Here is an 8,413-nt window from a genome sequence, read left to right as displayed (position 1 = left end):
GGTCTCCCATCCAAGTACTAACCAGGCCCGACCCTGCTTAGCTTCCGAGTTCAGACGAAATCGGGCGTGTTCAGGGTGGTATGCCGTAAGCAAATAGTGCAGGCGCAAAACCAGGTTTTTATACAGTAGCACATAAGGAGTGAGAAAGCTGCTGAGGCTCGACGTTACACTTTTACAAAAACAATCATTAGTTAGATATAAACGGCAGTAATTGATTCAGTAGGACTCCTTATCCATGTAAACGATCATTGTGACATCTGAATTCATTCATTATCTGAAATACACTGCGTGTGCGTGTGATGTTAAATGTTTGAACCAAGGTTAACGGTTAAAGTGTCAGAGAATGGGTGGTGATTTGTTGACGTCCTCCCATGATCTGAAGTGAGCGTGCGTGTTTGTGTTGGTGAAAGTTTAAGAAATGTACAACTGTCGGTTCAGCTCTCTGGTGCTCCCTGCTGGCAGTATCACTATACTGTCCTCATGTTTCACAAAAATAGTTTTGAGAGACAGTTGTCAGTTTTTTGTATGTTGCTTAAATCCTCCAAAGCGGTTGGCAGTAAACATCAGGTCACGGTACGCCACGGAGTAAATGAGCTCGAGTTGAAAAAGAAAAAGCTTACAGCACCTGGTATTCCCAGGCGGACTCCCATCCAAGTACTAACCAGGCCCGACCCTGCTTAGCTTCCGAGATCAGACGAGATCGGGGGTGTTCAGGGTGGCATGGCCGTAAGCAATTAGTGCATGCGCAAAACCAGGTTTTATACAGTAGCACATAAGGAGTGAGAAAGCTGCTGAGGCTCGACGTTACACTCTTACAAAAACAATCATTAGTTAGATATAAACGGCAGTAATTGATTCAGTAGGACTCCTTATCCATGTAAACCATCATTGTGACATCTGAATTCATTAATTATCTGAAATACACTGCGTGTGCGTGTGATGTTAAATGTTTGAACCAAGGTTAACGGTTAAAGTGTCAGAGAATGGGTGGTGATTTTTTGACGTCCTCCCATGATCTGAAGTGAGCGTGCGTGTTTGTGTTGGTGAAAGTTTAAGAAATGTACAACTGTCGGTTCAGCTCTCTGGTGCTCCCTGCTGGCAGTATCACTATACTGTCCTCATGTTTCACAAAAATAGTTTTGAGAGACGTCAGTTTTTGTATGTTGCTTAAATCCTCCAAAGCGGTTGGCAGTAAACATCAGGTCACGGTACGCCACGGTAGGCCACGGAGTCAATGAGCTCGAGTTGAAAAAGAAAAAGCTTACAGCACCTGGTATTCCCAGGCGGTCTCCCATCCAAGTACATACCAGGCCCGACCCTGCTTAGCTTCCGAGTTCAGACGAGATCGGGCGTGTTCAGGGTGGTATGGCCGTAAGCAAATAGTGCAGGCGCAAAACCAGGTTTTATACAGTAGCACATAAGGAGTGAGAAAGCTGCTGAGGCTCGACGTTACACTTTTACAAAAACAATCATTAGTTAGATATAAACGGCAGTAATTGATTCAGTAGGACTCCTTATCCATGTAAACGATCATTGTGACATCTGAATTAATTAATTATCTGAAATACACTGCGTGTGCGTGTGATGTTAAATGTTTGAACCAAGGTTAACGGTTAAAGTGTCAGAGAATGGGTGGGGATTTTTTGACGTCCTCCCATGATCTGAAGTGAGCGTGCGTGTTTGTGTTGGTGAAAGTTTAAGAAATGTACAACTGTCGGTTCAGCTCTCTGGTGCCCCCTGCTGGCAGTATCACTATACTGTCCTCATGTTTCACAAAAACAGTTTTGAGAGACGTTGTCAGTTTTTGTATGTTGCTTAAATCCTCCAAAGCGGTTGGCAGTAAACATCAGGTCACGGTAGGCCACGGAGTCAATGAGCTCGAGTTGAAAAAGATAAAGCTTACAGCACCTGGTATTCCCAGGCGGTCTCCCATCCAAGTACTAACCAGGCCCGACCCTGCTTAGCTTCCGAGATCAGACGAGATCGGGCGTGTTCAGGGTCTTATGGCCGTAAGCAATTAGTGCAGGCGCAAAACCAGGTTTTATACAGTAGCACATAAGGAGTGAGAAAGCTGTTGAGGCTTGACGTTACACTTTTACAAAAACAATCATTAGTTAGACATAAACGGCAGTAATTGATTCAGTAGGACTCCTTATCCATGTAAACGATCATTGTGACATCTGAATTCATTAATTATCTGAAATACACTGCGTGTGCGTGTGATGTTAAATGTTTGAACCAAGGTTAACGGTTAAAGTGTCAGAGAATGGGTGGTGATTTTTTGACGTCCTCCCATGATCTGAAGTGAGCGTGCGTGTTTGTGTTGGTGAAAGTTTAAGAAATATACAACTGTCGGTTCAGCTCTCTGGTGCTCCCTGCTGGCAGTAACACTATACTGTCCTCATGTTTCACAAAAATAGTTTTGAGAGACGTTGTCAGTTTTTGTATGTTTCTTAAATCCTCCAAAGCGGTTGGCAGTAAACATCAGGTCACGGTACGCCACGGTAGGCCACGGAGGCAATGAGCTCGAGTTGAAAAAGAAAATGCTTACAGCACCTGGTATTCCCAGACGGTCTCCCATCCAAGTACTAACCAGGCCCGACCCTGCTTAGCTTCCGAGATCAGACGAGATCGGGCGTGTTCAGGGTGGTATGGCCGCAATCAATTAGTGCAGGCGCAAAACCAGATTTTATACAGTAGCACATAAGGAGTGAGAAAGCTGCTGAGGCTTGACGTTACACTTTTACAAAAACAATCATTAGTTAGATATAAACGGCAGTAATTGATTCAGTAGGACTCCTTATCCATGTAAACCATCATTGTGACATCTGAATTCATTAATTATCTGAAATACACTGCGTGTGCGTGTGATGTTAAATGTTTGAACCAAGGTTAACGGTTAAAGTGTCAGAGAATGGGTGGTGATTTTTTGACGTCCTCCCATGATCTGAAGTGAGCGTGCGTGTTTGTGTTGGTGAAAGTTTAAGAAATATACAACTGTCGGTTCAGCTCTCTGGTGCTCCCTGCTGGCAGTAACACTATACTGTCCTCATGTTTCACAAAAATAGTTTTGAGAGACGTTGTCAGTTTTTGTATGTTGTTTAAATCCTCCAAAGCGGTTGGCAGTAAACATCAGGTCACGGTACGCCACGGAGTAAATGAGCTCGAGTTGAAAAAGAAAAAGCTTACATCACCTGGTTTTCCCAGGCGGTCTCCCATCCAAGTACTAACCATGCCCGACCTTGCTTAGCTTCCGAGATCAGACGAGATCAGGCGTGTTCAGGGTGGTATGGCCGTAATCAATTAGTGCAGGCGCAAAACCAGGTTTTATACAGTAGCACATAAGGAGTGAGAAAGCTGCTGAGGCTCGACGTTACACTTTTTCAAAAACAATCATTAGTTAGATATAAACGGCAGTAATTGATTCAGTAGGACTCCTTATCCATGTAAACGATCATTGTGACATCTGAATTCATTAATTATCTGAAATACACTGCGTGTGCGTGTGATGTTAAATGTTTGAACCAAGGTTAAGGGTTAAAGTGTCAGAGAATGGGTGGTGATTTTTTGACGTCCTCCCATGATCTGAAGTGAGCGTGCGTGTTTGTGTTGGTGAAAGTTTAAGAAATGTACAACTGTCGGTTCAGCTCTCTGGTGCTCCCTGCTGGCAGTATCACTATACTGTCCTCATGTTTCACAAAAACAGTTTTGAGAGACGTTGTCAGTTTTTGTATGTTGCTTAAATCCTCCAAAGCGGTTGGCAGTAAACATCAGGTCACGGTACGCCACGGTAGGCCACGGAGGCAATGAGCTCGAGTTGAAAAAGAAATAGCTTACAGCACTTGGTATTCCCAGGCGGTCTCCCATCCAAGTACTAACCATGCCCGACCCTGCTTAGCTTCCGAGATCAAACGAGATCGGGCGTGTTCAGGGTGGTATGGCCGTAAGCAATTAGTGCAGGCGCAAAACCAGGTTTTATACAGTAGCACATAAGGAGTGAGAAAGCTGCTGAGGCTCGACGTTACACTTTTACAAAAACAATCATTAGTTAGATATAAACGGCAGTAATTGATTCAGTAGGACTCCTTATCCATGTAAACGATCATTGTGACATCTGAATTCATTAATTATCTGAAATACACTGCGTGTGCGTGTGATGTTAAATGTTTGAACCAAGGTTAACGGTTAAAGTGTCAGAGAATGGGTGGTGATTTTTTGACGTCCTCCCATGATCTGAAGTGAGCGTGCGTGTTTGTGTTGGTGAAAGTTTAAGAAATGTACAACTGTCGGTTCAGCTCTCTGGTGCTCCCTGCTGGCAGTATCACTATACTGTCCTCATGTTTCACAAAAATAGTTTTGAGAGACGTTGTCAGTTTTTGTATGTTGCTTAAATCCTCCAAAGCGGTTGGCAGTAAACATCAGGTCACGGTACGCCACGGAGTCAATGAGCTCGAGTTGAAAAAGAAAAAGCTTACAGCACCTGGTATTCCCAGGCGGTCTCCCATCCAAGTACTAACCAGGCCCGACCCTGCTTAGCTTCCGAGATCAGACGAGATCGGGCTTGTTCAGGGTGGTATGGCCGTAAGCAATTAATGAAGGCGCAAAACCAGGTTTTATACAGTAGGAGTGAGAAAGCTGCTGAGGCTCGACGTTACACTTTTAGAAAAAAAAACATTAGTTAGATATAAACGGCAGTAATTGATTCAGTAGGACTCCTTATCCATGTAAACGATCATTGTGACATCTGAATTCATTAATTATCTGAAATACACTGCGTGTGCGTGTGATGTTAAATGTTTGAACCAAGGTTAACGGTTAAAGTGTCAGAGAATGGGTGGTGATTTTTTGACGTCCTCCCATGATCTGAAGTGAGCGTGCGTGTTTGTGTTGGTGAAAGTTTAAGAAATGTACAACTGTCGTTTCAGCTCTCTGGTGCTCCCTGCTGGCAGTATCACTATACTGTCCTCATGTTTCACAAAAATAGTTTTGAGAGACGTTGTCAGTCTTTGTATGTTGCTTAAATCCTCCAAAGCGGTTGGCAGTAAACATCAGGTCACGGTAGGTCACAGTAGGCCACGGAGGCAATGAGCTTGAGTTGAAAAAGGAAAAGCTTACAGCACCTTGTATTCCCAGGCGGTCTCCCATCCATGTACTAATCAGGCCCGACCCTGCTTAGCTTCCGAGATCAGACGAGATCGGGCGTGTTCAGGGTGGTATGGCCGTAAGCAATTAGTGCAGGCGCAAAACCAGGTTTTATACAGTAGCACATAAGGAGTGAGAAAGCTGCTGAGGCTCGACGTTACACTTTTACAAAAACAATCATTAGTTAGATATAAACGGCAGTAATTGATTCAGTAGGACTCCTTATCCATGTAAACGATCATTGTGACATCTGAATTCATTAATTATCTGAAATACACTGCGTGTGCGTGTGATGTTAAATGTTTGAACCAAGGTTAACGGTTAAAGTGTCAGAGAATGGGTGGTGATTTTTTGACGTCCTCCCATGATCTGAAGTGAGCGTGCGTGTTTGTGTTGGTGAAAGTTTAAGAAATGTACAACTGTCGTTTCAGCTCTCTGGTGCTCCCTGCTGGCAGTATCACTATACTGTCCTCATGTTTCACAAAAATAGTTTTGAGAGACGTTGTCAGTTTTTGTATGTTGCTTAAATCCTCCAAAGCGGTTGGCAGTAAACATCAGGTCACGGTACGCCACGGAGTCAATGAGCTCGAGTTGAAAAAGAAAATGCTTACAGCACCTGGTATTCCCAGGCGGTCTCCCATCCAAGTACTAACCAGGCCCGACCCTGCTTAGCTTCCGAGATCAGACGAGATCGGGCTTGTTCAGGGTGGTATGGCCGTAAGCAATTAATGCAGGCGCAAAACCAGGTTTTATACAGTAGGAGTGAGAAAGCTGCTGAGGCTCGACGTTACACTTTTAGAAAAAAAAACATTAGTTAGATATAAACGGCAGTAATTGATTCAGTAGGACTCCTTATCCATGTAAACGATCATTGTGACATCTGAATTCATTAATTATCTGAAATACACTGCGTGTGCGTGTGATGTTAAATGTTTGAACCAAGGTTAACGGTTAAAGTGTCAGAGAATGGGTGGTGATTTTTTGACGTCCTCCCATGATCTGAAGTGAGCGTGCGTGTTTGTGTTGGTGAAAGTTTAAGAAATGTACAACTGTCGTTTCAGCTCTCTGGTGCTCCCTGCTGGCAGTATCACTATACTGTCCTCATGTTTCACAAAAATAGTTTTGAGAGACGTTGTCAGTCTTTGTATGTTGCTTAAATCCTCCAAAGCGGTTGGCAGTAAACATCAGGTCACGGTAGGTCACAGTAGGCCACGGAGGCAATGAGCTCGAGTTGAAAAAGGAAAAGCTTACAGCACCTGGTATTCCCAGGCGGTCTCCCATCCAAGTACTAATCAGGCCCGACCCTGCTTAGCTTCCGAGATCAGACGAGATCGGGCGTGTTCAGGGTGGTATGGCCGTAAGCAATTAGAGCAGGCGCAAAACCAGGTTTTATACAGTAGCACATAATGGTGCGAACACACCAAGCGCGTACCTCGCGTACCATGTACGCGCGTAACGCACCTAAAATGTTGCTTGACCATTTTGTGTCAAAAATGGTCAGATACGCGCGTACGCATACGCGCGTAGATGAGACCGCCCAAACCCCCCCCCCCCCCCACCCAGCCTGTGGCTGCGCTGGATTTAGGAGTCCGAGGAAGGAAACCCAAACGCCGCTGTGTTTGGGTAGATGATAGAGCTTGGATCGGGTTAGATTAAATAATCTCGGATATAAATAACAATAATCGGGTTAAATAACTTCACATGGTGTGTCTGGTGTGTTTCCAGCATTCGTAGTGTTGATCAGCAGAGAAATAGTCCGCCAAGACGTTGAGGTTGCTTAGCAATCAGAGACTCTGTCCATGCAAGTGAACGGAGCGTTCCCTCTTCGTCATAACTATCAAACCAAACATCCTTCACATTCACCGAGCGAACATTACGAAAGTAAAATGCACATTTCTCGCTAAAAATGTTTCCATAAACGCATTTAATGGCGTAACTATGTTACTATTTCCACCCAAAAAAAAGAAAGTTGTCGGCCGTGGCTGCGCTGGAGTCCGAGGTAGGAAACCCAAACGCCGCCGTGTTTGGGTGATAGAGTTTAGATCGGGTTAGATTAAATAATCTCGGATATAAATAACAATAATCGGGTTAAATAACTTCACATGGTGTGTCTGGTGTGTTTCCAGCATTCGTAGTGTTGATCAGCAGATATATAGTCCGCCAAGACGTTGAGGTTGCTTAGCAACCAGAGACTCTGTCCATGCAAGTGAACGGAGCGTTCCCTCTTCGTCATAACTATCAAACCAAACATCCTTCACATTCACCGAGCGAACATTATGAAAGTAAAATGCACATTTCTCGCTAAAAATGTTTCCATAAACGCATTTAATGGCGTAACTATGTTACTATTTCCACACAGAATAAAGAAAGATGTCGGCCGTTTGCTTCTGTCCAAGCTCACTACTCTCTGCCAGTGACGTCGGGTCAAGCTCAACGCTGATTGGCTATTGCGGCGCGTATGAGCGTAAAAAGTTCAATTTTTTGAACTCCTCGCGTACGCGCGTATATGTACGCGCGTATATGTACGCGCGTATATGTACGCGCGTATATGTACGCGCGTATATGTACGCGCGTATATGTACGCGCGTATATGTACGCGCGTATATATACGCGCCTCATACGCCCCTAACGCGAGTAAAATGTTGCTTTACGCGTGTACGCGTCTCATACGCGCGTAAACCAATGGTTCCCTATGGAAAAATTGCCAATTTTATACGCGTCGTACGCGAGTAACGCGCTTGGTGTGTTCGCACCTTAAGGAGTGAGAAAGCTGCTGAGGCTCGACGTTACACTTTTACAAAAACAATCATTAGTTAGATATAAACGGCAGTAATTGATTCAGTAGGACTCCTTATCCATGTAAACGATCATTGTGACATCTGAATTCATTAATTATCTGAAATACACTGCGTGTGCGTGTGATGTTAAATGTTTGAACCAAGGTTAACGGTTAAAGTGTCAGAGAATGGGTGGTGATTTTTTGACGTCCTCCCATGATCTGAAGTGAGCGTGCGTGTTTGTGTTGGTGAAAGTTTAAGAAATGTACAACTGTCGTTTCAGCTCTCTGGTGCTCCCTGCTGGCAGTATCACTATACTGTCCTCATGTTTCACAAAAATAGTTTTGAGAGACGTTGTCAGTCTTTGTATGTTGCTTAAATCCTCCAAAGCGGTTGGCAGTAAACATCAGGTCACGGTAGGTCACAGTAGGCCACGGAGGCAATGAGCTCGAGTTGAAAAAGGAAAAGCTTACAGCACCTGGTATTCCCAGGCG

At 44.3% G+C, this 8,413-nt stretch overlaps 11 non-coding genes across 11 annotated transcripts in view; all 11 read right to left on the bottom strand.

Moving 5' to 3' along the window:
- Nucleotides 1-613: 613 nt before the first annotated feature.
- LOC130400990 (5S ribosomal RNA) lies at nt 614-732 on the bottom strand. The gene has a single exon (XR_008903454.1). It is a non-coding gene; the product is annotated as a 5S ribosomal RNA (ribosomal RNA).
- A 526-nt stretch (nt 733-1,258) lies between these two features.
- On the bottom strand, nt 1,259-1,377 carry LOC130399952 (5S ribosomal RNA). The gene has a single exon (XR_008902443.1). It is a non-coding gene; the product is annotated as a 5S ribosomal RNA (ribosomal RNA).
- Nucleotides 1,378-1,896: 519 nt separating this feature from the next.
- LOC130394940 (5S ribosomal RNA) lies at nt 1,897-2,015 on the bottom strand. Its single transcript, XR_008898050.1, has one exon. It is a non-coding gene; the product is annotated as a 5S ribosomal RNA (ribosomal RNA).
- A 529-nt stretch (nt 2,016-2,544) lies between these two features.
- On the bottom strand, nt 2,545-2,663 carry LOC130401237 (5S ribosomal RNA). The gene has a single exon (XR_008903702.1). It is a non-coding gene; the product is annotated as a 5S ribosomal RNA (ribosomal RNA).
- A 519-nt stretch (nt 2,664-3,182) lies between these two features.
- Nucleotides 3,183-3,301, bottom strand: LOC130395877 (5S ribosomal RNA). The gene has a single exon (XR_008898879.1). It is a non-coding gene; the product is annotated as a 5S ribosomal RNA (ribosomal RNA).
- Nucleotides 3,302-3,830: 529 nt separating this feature from the next.
- Nucleotides 3,831-3,949, bottom strand: LOC130400891 (5S ribosomal RNA). The gene has a single exon (XR_008903361.1). It is a non-coding gene; the product is annotated as a 5S ribosomal RNA (ribosomal RNA).
- A 519-nt stretch (nt 3,950-4,468) lies between these two features.
- On the bottom strand, nt 4,469-4,587 carry LOC130400441 (5S ribosomal RNA). Its single transcript, XR_008902923.1, has one exon. It is a non-coding gene; the product is annotated as a 5S ribosomal RNA (ribosomal RNA).
- Nucleotides 4,588-5,108: 521 nt separating this feature from the next.
- On the bottom strand, nt 5,109-5,227 carry LOC130394883 (5S ribosomal RNA). The gene has a single exon (XR_008897998.1). It is a non-coding gene; the product is annotated as a 5S ribosomal RNA (ribosomal RNA).
- A 519-nt stretch (nt 5,228-5,746) lies between these two features.
- LOC130400680 (5S ribosomal RNA) lies at nt 5,747-5,865 on the bottom strand. Its single transcript, XR_008903157.1, has one exon. It is a non-coding gene; the product is annotated as a 5S ribosomal RNA (ribosomal RNA).
- Nucleotides 5,866-6,386: 521 nt separating this feature from the next.
- On the bottom strand, nt 6,387-6,505 carry LOC130399645 (5S ribosomal RNA). Its single transcript, XR_008902148.1, has one exon. It is a non-coding gene; the product is annotated as a 5S ribosomal RNA (ribosomal RNA).
- A 1,880-nt stretch (nt 6,506-8,385) lies between these two features.
- LOC130399644 (5S ribosomal RNA) overlaps nt 8,386-8,413 on the bottom strand; it is a 119-nt gene continuing 91 nt past the window's right edge. Inside the window, exon 1 of the ribosomal RNA XR_008902147.1 lies at nt 8,386-8,413. This exon is cut by the window's right edge and continues 91 nt beyond it. This is a non-coding gene — a ribosomal RNA (5S ribosomal RNA).

The sequence above is a fragment of the Gadus chalcogrammus genome, chromosome 12 (genome assembly GCF_026213295.1).
Source record: "Gadus chalcogrammus isolate NIFS_2021 chromosome 12, NIFS_Gcha_1.0, whole genome shotgun sequence".
Taxonomy (NCBI): Eukaryota; Metazoa; Chordata; class Actinopteri; order Gadiformes; family Gadidae; genus Gadus; species Gadus chalcogrammus.
This window is presented reverse-complemented; position numbering and strand designations above follow the sequence as displayed.